We start from the raw sequence: 10940 nt of genomic DNA on the forward strand, positions 1-10940 counted from the left end.
CCAGAGAGAGCCTTTCACATCTTTATGTTACCTGGAGGCCACCGTAGCTCTCCAACACACTTGTGAAACTGCGGTGACGTGAGCCGCAGAGTGCAAAACCGTTCCTCCTCCACAGTGTGTTATTATGGTAATGATGGCCTCTGAGCGTGGCGAACGGCGTTACCACCGCTTTGCAGTTGGCGGCTCACATTACCGCAGTCTTGGAAAGAGAGGAGTGAGCGGAGGGGAACTCAGTTGGTTGCAATGTGCAACCACACCACTAGATGCCGCCAAATCTACACACTACCTTTAACTGACTTTTAGGCCACAGCGGAAACGAGCTGTAAACATAGTATCCCTTTTTAATTTAGTATGAGAAGCTAGCTAGCAGCACCTTATTTACACATACAGCCAACATGGAGCACTAGCATTAATTTGGAGTCGCATTTGGTGACCCAACGGACGTCCTTTTAGCTCTGTTTTTGGTCTCCTCCAAGCTAACTGGCTTCTTTAGCTTCTAAATGCTCTTGTTTCCTAGCTAGTTGCTATCTAGCCATTGGCCATTTAGTGCTGAAAAGTTAGCCTACAGTCCTTTTTTTAGTGCTTTTTCTCTGAAAACAGTTAGCTGCCTGTTGTGACCGAAATCGACGCTATGAGAGCCGTGAGAGTGAACCAAAACAGTAAAGTTGTTTGCTGAAAAAGCTGATTTACTGACATGTATTGCGACAAATATAAAAACTGTGCAACTATCACCGTGAATCCTTCAGCTGGATCGATGCTCATCAGAAGAACTTTAACCACAGCGCTCCCCTTGAAGAACTGTCTCCTTGCTCAGTCCGCTATGCCACCCGTCTTCCCATATTACAACCTTTTTAAAAAGCAATTTGAAAGTATATAATGAAACTGCGAGACCCACAATTGCACACATGAAAACTACCACTAAATACAGTTTAGTGAAACAGAAGTATGCAGCTCCAGCCACTGCAAAGCAGTGATTTAAAGCAAAGGACTGGTCAAAAGATTTCACATTGGGTTTATTCAAATAGCTGCTGTCAAAACTCTAGCGTTGGATGATAATCCAGTCTCATGGAAGTTAATATAACTTACTGCAACAGACGGCAATAGGAAGACATTAGAAACATGGCAAAAACAGTAGAAAGTATTCAACTGCATTAGGTTAGTTTTTCCATTTTACAATGTAAAAATGATTGAAAATGTCAAAGTTTATCAGCATTACAAAATAACAGAGGCTTTACAGATACTGCAAGGCACTTAAACATCTGGTATTCCTATATGGAACGATAGACCAGATGCTCAAATGAAATGCCTACACGCTGTTCGCCAGGGCCACGTTAACAGTCTGGACCTCAGAGATGTGAGAGGACTTCTGGATGATGCGGCTGGTGAGAGTGGGCCCCGCGGTGCAGCTCTGCCTCAGAGCGCCGGTGGGTCCCGTGACACACATCCTGTCTATGATAGTGGTCCTCGTAACCGAGAAAGGCTCTCGGGTGCAGCTCTGACCCGTGCCAGCTCTGGGCGCTGTCACGCCGCTCTGGTCTGCTGTGCAGCTCTGCCCCTGGGCCAAGTTGGTCAGAGCCACGGCGGCGTGGATCTCCCTCCAGCCCTGACCGCCTCGTCTCTGCTGGCCTCGGCCCTCCTGCTGCTCCCTGTGAATATATGAAAAAAAACCCACATCTGAATATGAAGTAAACACCATCTCACTTCTACGTCCAAAATCAGGCAAAGACCAATTTGAGAAATCCAAAGCAGAATTTGCTTCTCCTTTTGATACAAAGCCAGAATACTGTGGATGAATTAGAGGCGGTGGTTCAGTTTCAAGAGCAATTTCCAAGAGGGATTATGAAATAGTATCGCTTTTCAAGCTGATGAATGTTGAAAAGTGCAAACAGCTGATTCGATTGCAGATTGAGCGACGAATGATTACACTTACCTGTCACATTTAGTTGAAGCATAGTCCATCGCGTCTGCAAGAGAGAAGAAAAACACTCACCTAAATGTGCCATGAATCAGTTTTACTTGATAGCAGTGAAATTGCAAACATTCGCAGGACAATCAATGTTGGATTAGGCTTCATGACCGTATGTTAGTGATACGTAGTATTAATGCATGAGAGTTTTTAATTTGCAGCATATGTGTGTATCCATGGGTGATCTAGTGTGTGTGTTTGTTCAGCCGATTAGACTGTTTTCAGGCTATTAAATAGGGCGTTATCAGTCGCTATAAGCCCCATAGATGTGTGTCAGAAGGGGCCTACTACACCCCCTAGTAGGGTTTATCATCTATTCACATGATAGATCACCGAAAGAAGGTATAAAAGAACACGACAGCAACCTTTAGCGACCGTAGTTATTATGACAGGACTAAAAGCAGAAGTCAGGTACTGTAGTATAAATATATATATATATATATAGTAGTATAGTATAGTGCTTGTTTTTTACCTAAACTTAAAGAAGTTGTAGTTTTGTTGCCTAAACCTAAATAAGTTATAGTTTTATTATCTAAACCTAAATAAGTTATAGTTTTATTATCTAAACCTAAAGAAGTTGTAGTTTCATTATCTAAACCTAAAGAAGTTGTAGTTTTGTTGTCCAAACCTAAATGTTTTTTTTGCCTAAACCTACATTTTTTTTTGCCTAAACCTAAATAAGTTGTTGTTTTGTTTGTCTTTGTGTTTGTAGTTATTTTAACCCAAAACACGATGTTTTCCCCTAAACTTTTGTTGTTGTTTTTTGCCTAAACCTAAAGAAGTTGCCGTTTTATTGCCTAAACCTATAAAAGCCTTTTGTTTGTTTTCAAAACGTGACGTTTCATTCAGTTTTACATGTTAGAACATGTTGCTTTTAAGTTTCACATTCACATTTACAACGTAGTAGGCATAGTAGGCCCCTAATGACTCACATCTATGGTGCTTATAGCGACTGGTAACGCCTATTTCATGGCCTGAAAACAGTCGAATCGGGTGCAGCATTCATGCGAAGGTGCTCCCAAATGCAAGTGTGTGCATCTCTGAATATCTTTGTGTATACAGTTACTACCCGTCCACTCCAGTATGTCCTGGATGTGTTTTGCCAGAAGGGTTTGACTCAGTCAAGTGCACCAGTCTGTCTATGCTCAGCTACTCTGGCCAAAATAAATTCAATGCAGTGTTTCTCTTGAGCTTTTGAGGTGGTAGGAAAAAAAAAATCTGATATCTGCAGTGTGTCATGAGGACTGACTGTGTGTTTTCAGGCTTCCAAAGCTCAGCTAGCACCTGTAAAGTTGGTTCACTGTGTTATTCCTTTCCCAAAAGCTGTCCCTGCACATCTCCATCTTTTTTTGATCAATGCCTGAGCACTTGATTAAATTGTAGAGGAGTGTCTTATGAATCAATACCTGAGAGCCTCGCTACATCCGTGGAAGAGGGAAGAGTCCCTGAAATTAAACTACAGTATATCTGGCCATTTCAGAAGCAGGAGATAGATAGGACTTTAGAGAAATATCATATTGCTAGCACTCTATTTGAGGCCTGTGCATTATACGTACAACTTGATTTTCCATTTCAGATTTGGAATATGGCCTCGTTTCATTGGAGCAGATAGAAGCTGGTCAAAGGCGATTTTTCTTCAGAGAGCAATAGACAGGGAAATTAGAGGCCCACTGTGAAACACAGTCTTTCAATGCTAACAGCCCGAAACATCCCCGTCCGTCTCTGATTTCTTTAGCCAGGCCGGAGCCAAGAGCAACTACTTGCTGATAGTAAATCATTTTATTGTTTTATATTTTTTTTTTGCTACTGAACGTCCCTGAGCATTTCTCTCTTTAGCCATAACGTGCTTTGCCAAGAAAGTACTTCAGTACCTCTGTTGTATTTATTACCAAGAAAAAACATTGTTTTACCTCTGGTGAGTCTCAAATTTACAGCAGGGATCAGTTACGACTAAATTTTACAAGGGTAATGAAGCTGCTCACTGCTTTTATATATATATATATATATTAGCCTACATTGTGCTGCAGAAGCCTATAGTTGTAATTTCATGTTAGAGCTTACATCTAACCCTATTTATTTACAGATAATGAATAATTATATTTTTGAAAATACACCTATTTACTTTGTTGCCAAGAGTTAGACGAGATGATTGATACCACTCTCATGTTTGTATGCTAAAATATGAAGCTACAGCGAGCAGCTGGTTCGCTTAGATGAGCGTAAAGACTGGAAGCGAAACAGCTTTCTCTGATTAAAAAAAACAAAACAAAATTTTCATTTCCTCAACACGTTGCGGGTTTACGGTCATAAAACAGTCAAAAGCAGTCTGGCACATAACCACCGTAAAGTATTTGAACCTTCGGACAGAGCCATGCTAGCTGTTTCCACCTGCTTCCACTCTTTGTGCTAAGCTACGCTAACCGCCTCCTGCCTCCAGCTACACATTTAATGGTCAGATTGAGGGAGGTATCAATCTTCTCATCTAACTTGGCTAGAAAATGAATAAATGTATTTTATTTGCATGAAACTTTCAATTCTCTGTATGGCCTATTACGGGATTTAGCTTTACTGCCATAAATCCTGTCTCATGTAAACCACTCACAATGAAATATTGTCTACACGAGCTGATCTAAGTATTTGAGTGTACCCACTGCTCTCACAATGTCTGTTTAAATCCCCTCAGTCGTCTCACAGGTGTGTCATTGGGATCCACGCTGGAAAACAACTGTGTACTGAGAAAATATTGTAACACTTTATTTCCTCTTTGCGGATATGTATTCGCAGAACAAGAGACTCCCTTCTCAGCATGCGTGTTTTCATTTGAAACAAAATGGGTGGAAAACGCAGCAAGGCGTTTGTCCAGATATGTCTTTCGCCGCTCTGCGTCCAATAAAACACAATTCTGGTCACATTTATGGCTCTCCAGCCTTGTTAAGGGGAAATAGTGAAGTTGATGCGAGTACCATATTATATGGTGTAAACATCCTCACATTGCCGTACGGTAGCCTAACAGGCTTTTACTGCCTGTGATATCCAAACTGATAAGTGTTCTTGTAAGACACCGTGTGGTGGCATCACTTATTAGCCCATCGTTTGAGGGTTACTTTTAGCCGTCTCCCGGGTGGAGTACAAACGTGTTAATGGTGTTACTGCCTGTAATGAATCTGGCAGCTTGACTTTCCACTTCACCTCCACGGAGGAGCCGTATACTGGGTCGCAAACACCCTTAATATGACCAGCAGGGATGCATTAAAAGTTTACACAAACATTTCAGCAGCGCTGCTGCACATAGATGACATTAAGAAACTCGGCCAAATACTCCAAAAGACATATTGATTTTAAGTAAGAGAGCTATAACATGTTCGAAGGAATAATGTAATATTTTTGGAAATAAGCTTATATTCACTTTCTTGCCCTGAGCTAGATGAGAAGATTGATACCACTCATGTCTGTACGCTAAATATGAAGCTGCAGCCAGCAGATGGTTAGCTTAGCTTAGCATAAAGACTGAAAACAGGGGAAACAGCTAGCCTAGCTCTGCACAAAGGTTAAAAAAATTAACTTATCAGTCAAGAAACCTCTAAAGCTCACTAATTAATAATAATAATAATAATAATAATACATTTTATTTATATAGCGCTTTACATAGATAAAAAGATCATAAAACAAGGACATCATAAAAAAGATATAAAACACACAACATTAATCACACATTATTATTAACAATTAACATGTTATATCTCTATCGTTCAATATGTACAAAATCAGAAGGAAGAAACTGCGCCGGCTAAGAAATAGCACCTTCGCTAACCCCCTTAAAACTACAACTTATGTTTTTTACACTTCAATTTTTAAACGGACAAATTAGATATAATGTTTTATTTAGTGAATTTTAGAGGTATATATCTGTCTGCCCTGCTTCCTCTCTTTATGCTAAGCTAAACTCATATTTAGCATACAGACATGAGAGTGGTATCGGTCTAACTCTCGGCAAGAAAGCGAATAAATTAATTTCCCAGAATGTCAAACTAGTCCCTAAAATGACTGAGGTAAATGAGAAACCTTGTATTAACATTGTTTAATTCATGTAAACACTAATTAAAATGTTTGTAATATTATACTACATTTGTTTAATAGTTTAAGCAAGACATACACGATCATTTCTCTGGATCAATGTTACATTAAATAACACAGCACAAGCCTGTTAAAATGATGAATTATCCTAATTATTCAAGTTACCGTTCTGTAGGCCAATTCAAGGTTAAAGTGAGTTTCCAGGATACAGATTAAGCCTTGTCACAGACTATAAAAATATCTATTAAATATCCGTCTTTAGACTGGGACCAGGATTTAATGTTTGCCTGGAAATGGTTCTAAAATAATAAAAAAGGAACTTAAAATATGCCTTTTTTAATTTTTAGAGTGATGAGATATTCTAAAAAAAAGAGTAGAATTGGTTTCAAAAATCTTTTCACAACTCTTATAATGTAATGTACATTTAGATTGATTTTGAGTAGGAAAGCAACACTTGGGAGACACCGCCTGCCAAAGCATACATGAGTCAGAGAAGCAAACGGCGATGGGAAAAGCCAAGTGGACATTAGTGATCTCGCTCTGCGTTGTCTCACAGATGAGTGGCAGCTCTGACAGTCGCTCTACTAGACGTCCTCAGCGCTTTTACTGACAGACTGCTCCATTTCTACATTTGGCCGAGGTTCCTACTTCTCACCCTGGGAAGAATAAAGTCTCAGACGTTCTGTAATTGTCCTTGAGACTGGACTGGACATTTCCACCATGGCAAGAAGCTGAAGCGGAACAAATGGCACATTCTAGTATATGGAAATGATATTTGCGGTGTGCAGCGGCAGCCAGCGTGAACTCCGTCCAATTTTTAAAATGAGGGATTTCAGCGTCTGCATGAGTCTTTATTAGTAATGTTTGTAAAGGCTTTGGCTCCGGTACCTTTAGCGGATTTGAGGGTTGTCAGTGTGCTGGGCTCCCTAAAGGTCTGAAAGGGCACCCAGGTGTCAAACTCCCTCCCAGATTCGCTGTAAACTTTATAATTGAATCTGCGCAGAGCTTCTGACTTTCAGTGGGTTGCCAGAGATTTATTAATGTCAGGGAGCTCGGAGGAGCCATGTGGAAGTTTCTGTTCGGTCTGTTCTTATTTTACTGTACACTGTGGTGTGTTAAAAATGAACGGAGGGGAAGCAGGGTAGTTAAAATGTCAGTTTACCTCACATTCAACATAAATCTTCAATTAACAAGTGAGATGCTTTAATGATTTCTATGGACAGGGGGTGCTATCATCTCTTTTCCTCCAATTCTACGTTGCATTATTACGTGTTTTCCCTGATTCTATTTAATCACATTCAGAGCAGATTTTGTGTTAAAGTGCAATTTTCCTCTCAAGAAAACTCTCACCCATGTGGTAGACAAAGTTGGCCTCCGTTTCGTAGGACGACGCCGGAGAGACAACGTCCCGATCGCACTCGTTGGAGCTGAACGACTCAGAATGACTCCTCCTTTTGCGGACCGAGGCGACGCCGTCGGCCTCCGCCGCCATCATGTGCCGCAGGGTGTCGTTCAGATACCGATTCAGCAAACTGCTCTTGTACTTGGACGGAGGCGATGCGCTGTCGTCGCTGTTGGCGGAGTCCGCCATGGCGAGGACGCCGCCCTGCTTCTCGAGCGCGCTCTTGTGGGACCTGCCAAAGTCTGATTGGCCGATAGGAGTTTGTAAAGGGCACTCTTCATCTGCAGTAAAGGAAACAAAACTGTGACTTATTTCATGCTGATTCAAATGGATCATATGAATATATAAGATGTTTCAGTGGGGAAAGTTTTAGATCTAAACCCAGTCTTTTTTCGTCATAATTCCATCTATAAAAAGGAAGAGTAATAAACTTTAATATGCTATAAAATGATACTGTAGCCCGTACCATCTGAGTCGGTGTCATCGCTGCACACGCTGAGTCTCTCAGCGTTCCCCTGGATGTATTTATTGTACAGTTTGATCCTCAGGGCCCAGCTCAGGTCTGGCTGTCTCACTGTGTTCTTCAGCCTCCGCCGGGCGTTCGCAAACCAGTTCGAAACCTGCACAGATGCACCTTGTTTTAGAACAGCAATGGCTTCATTTTAAACCCACAAAACTCAATATCAACACATCCTCCGAAGTCACTTCTCCTTCATTTCCTGCACCACGAGCTCGTCTCTCACCTGCACTAGCGTCATGTGCGAGCCCAGAGCCAGCAGCACCTTCTCCGTCTTGGTGGGATAAGGGTTGTCCCGGTGTTTGTACAGCCAATGCTTCAGCGGTCGGGCCATGTCCTGCAGCACTTGTCTCTTGTGGCGAACTTTAACCCCACCCAGACGAGACCTGGAGGAATCACAAGTTGTCTCATGGATTCACGAAGACCAGCTACAATCCCCTCTTTTGAAACTACGACATTTAAAGGTGCTATTGATAACTTTGATAACATTCAGCCACTAGATGTCACACCTTGTTAGAAGCGGGAACCAAACGTCAGATATCTTCCACACAGATAAACAAAACATTCATTTTGGACACGGCAAAATGTTTTAAATGATTAATTCACAATCATGATCATTTTTTTAGTAAAAGCCATACTTTTATTTGGTACCTTTCTAAAAGCTAAAATGTTATAAAAATGTTATAAATAAGACCTTTAAATACATGAAACAACTCAATGCCAAATTATTTCTGTCTGTAACTTCCATATCTAAAGAACTGCAAAGAACTATTCAACTATGCATAAAGGCAGAACAAAAAGCATGACATGTTAGGTAAGAGAATTATCTTAAATATTGCATTTTAAGACATAAATATAATACAAATATGTTTAACTCTTCAAAACAATATTTCCAAAAGGGCGTACCCATATCTTCTGTACTTGATAGGAGAGCTGTCGTCAGCGGCGTCCTGGCATCGCAGCAGGTCTGTGCTCTGCCCGTCTGTTAAACTGCTCTGAGGTAAGTCTACACAGCTCAGTCTGCTCCTCTCCTCCGCTCTCAAGTCCTCAAAGTGAAGCAGGGAGTCAGACTTCATCTCAGCGACTTCATTCATTGTTAAACAGAGAGTTTTCCCTCGATCAACAGGTGCATCAGTAGACTTCCAGATGTGAATAGAAGCAGCGGGTTCCCATCCTGGATACACTTGGTTGTAGAAAAAGGTTGAAAAAAAAGTGTTCCTTCCTCTTCTTTCTGTGCCCACGGTGACTGAGCAGACAGATGATGACAGACTCTTATGAGGGAAAAATGTTTGAAAAGTCTGAGGATGTTGTCTGGTTTAGTTGAGCTGAGTGAGGAGAGTTCAAATAACCTGCTGATCGGCCGCCCATTGGCTCTCCAGTCGTCCAATCATGTCTCTGCAGAGCTCAGTGAGGGAAAAGCTTGGACCTCAGTAGCACTCCAGGATATGAAAAACATTGCACATGAATATCTGCAAATGCGGTCGTTAGATTTACTACTGATATTTTGCCCGGTGTGACTGCAGCCTGCGCTAAGCACTCCGACGTGCTCTCATATTTTCTGCATGAGGCGCATGAATCTCTTGCGGTTTCACCAAAAATCGTGTCAGCAGATATTACTGCATGTTTTACCAGGGGATTCTGGAAATTTATGGGTGTAATTGCACGGTTGCTATTAACCAGCAAAACCACCAAACTGTGCCTCGTGTTAGGCAGAGAGTCCTGCTGAGCTGTAATGGATTTCAGTACAAATTGGCTCAAATTGTAGTTAACACAAACACTGGAAAATGAAATTGACCCTTGTCTATATAATCCTCAGACGGTGTTGCACATTTTTTTTGTCAGCGTGTGCATTTGAGTGTCAGAAATGTGCATCTATTATGCTGTCTGCACTGTGAGCAGGGCTAATCCAACCACAATGCTCTTATTTGTCAATGTTTATCTCCATTTTTTGGAACAAAGGCTGTAAACAGTTATAAAAAAGTGGGTCTGACAGAAGCTTAGCGCTGTCATTAGTGTAACTACATGACAACATGCTGGCACCGGGCCCAGCATTCAAAGACTCTGCGGTTCCACTTGAGCTGTCATCCACGTATGTTTTTCCTCTTGACATCCAAACACTCTTATGTAAGACTGTTTGGATATACAGTAATGACTTTGCCATGTCATTTTGATCATCTTTATGCAAACATATGTGATAAAAAAATTTGTTTACGGCTGAAACTTTTGAAGGTTATGGCTAAAATCCGAGCAGCACTTGTTCGACCGTTAAACATATTAAAGGGCTCCATGACTCCCATTACTGTTCATAATTCAGCAGTATCGGTGGGGCAGGTTGAGTTTCAAATGGTTTCAAAGCTGAAAAACACATGGGCCAGAAGCATCCCCGTTAGGTGCAGTAAATTCCTCGCTCACATTCCTCAGCAGAGGTCGGAGAATGCTACATGCTATCACACACCATTTACTCCCGTCCCTCTGTGATGTGTTCACCGGCTCAACTGTTGATATTAGCTGGGAACACACCTATGTTCGGCAGCCAGGAGACCTGTAAAAAACACCGTGGAAGGACATATATCTCTTCTTGTTTGGGTAGTTTGGCACTTGTGTGAGTGAATGTGTGTGAATGTGTTGGTGTGTGTGCAAGTTCACAAACTCCAGGCCTATCCAAAGGGCCAAACATCTATCAAGTGTGTGTTGGAGGAATTGACTGTATTCTCAAATATCCTGAAGAAGTAGTTTTGGCAAAATTTAGATCTTGCATTAGTTCAACACATTCTCATCCCAACTCGTCACATACTTAGGCTTTGTCAGACCCCTTGGCGTCTCGTGAATTCAAACAAAAACACTTGCTTAGGTTTAGGCAACAAAACCATTTAGTTTATGGAAGAAAAACATCATAGTTGGGGTTAAAATTACTAAGTTTGTAAAGTGACTTAACATTGTGAACATGGGACACGAACGAACAGCTGATTGTAAAATGAAAG

At 41.3% G+C, this 10940-nt stretch overlaps 1 pseudogene; it reads right to left on the minus strand.

Annotated features, from left to right (window-relative positions):
* Positions 1 to 1232: 1232 nt before the first annotated feature.
* LOC141776257 (homeobox protein Mohawk-like) lies at positions 1233 to 9091 on the minus strand (annotated as a pseudogene).
* Positions 9092 to 10940: the final 1849 nt, after the last annotated feature.

Source organism: Sebastes fasciatus, chromosome 11 (genome assembly GCF_043250625.1).
Source record: "Sebastes fasciatus isolate fSebFas1 chromosome 11, fSebFas1.pri, whole genome shotgun sequence".
Taxonomy (NCBI): Eukaryota; Metazoa; Chordata; class Actinopteri; order Perciformes; family Sebastidae; genus Sebastes; species Sebastes fasciatus.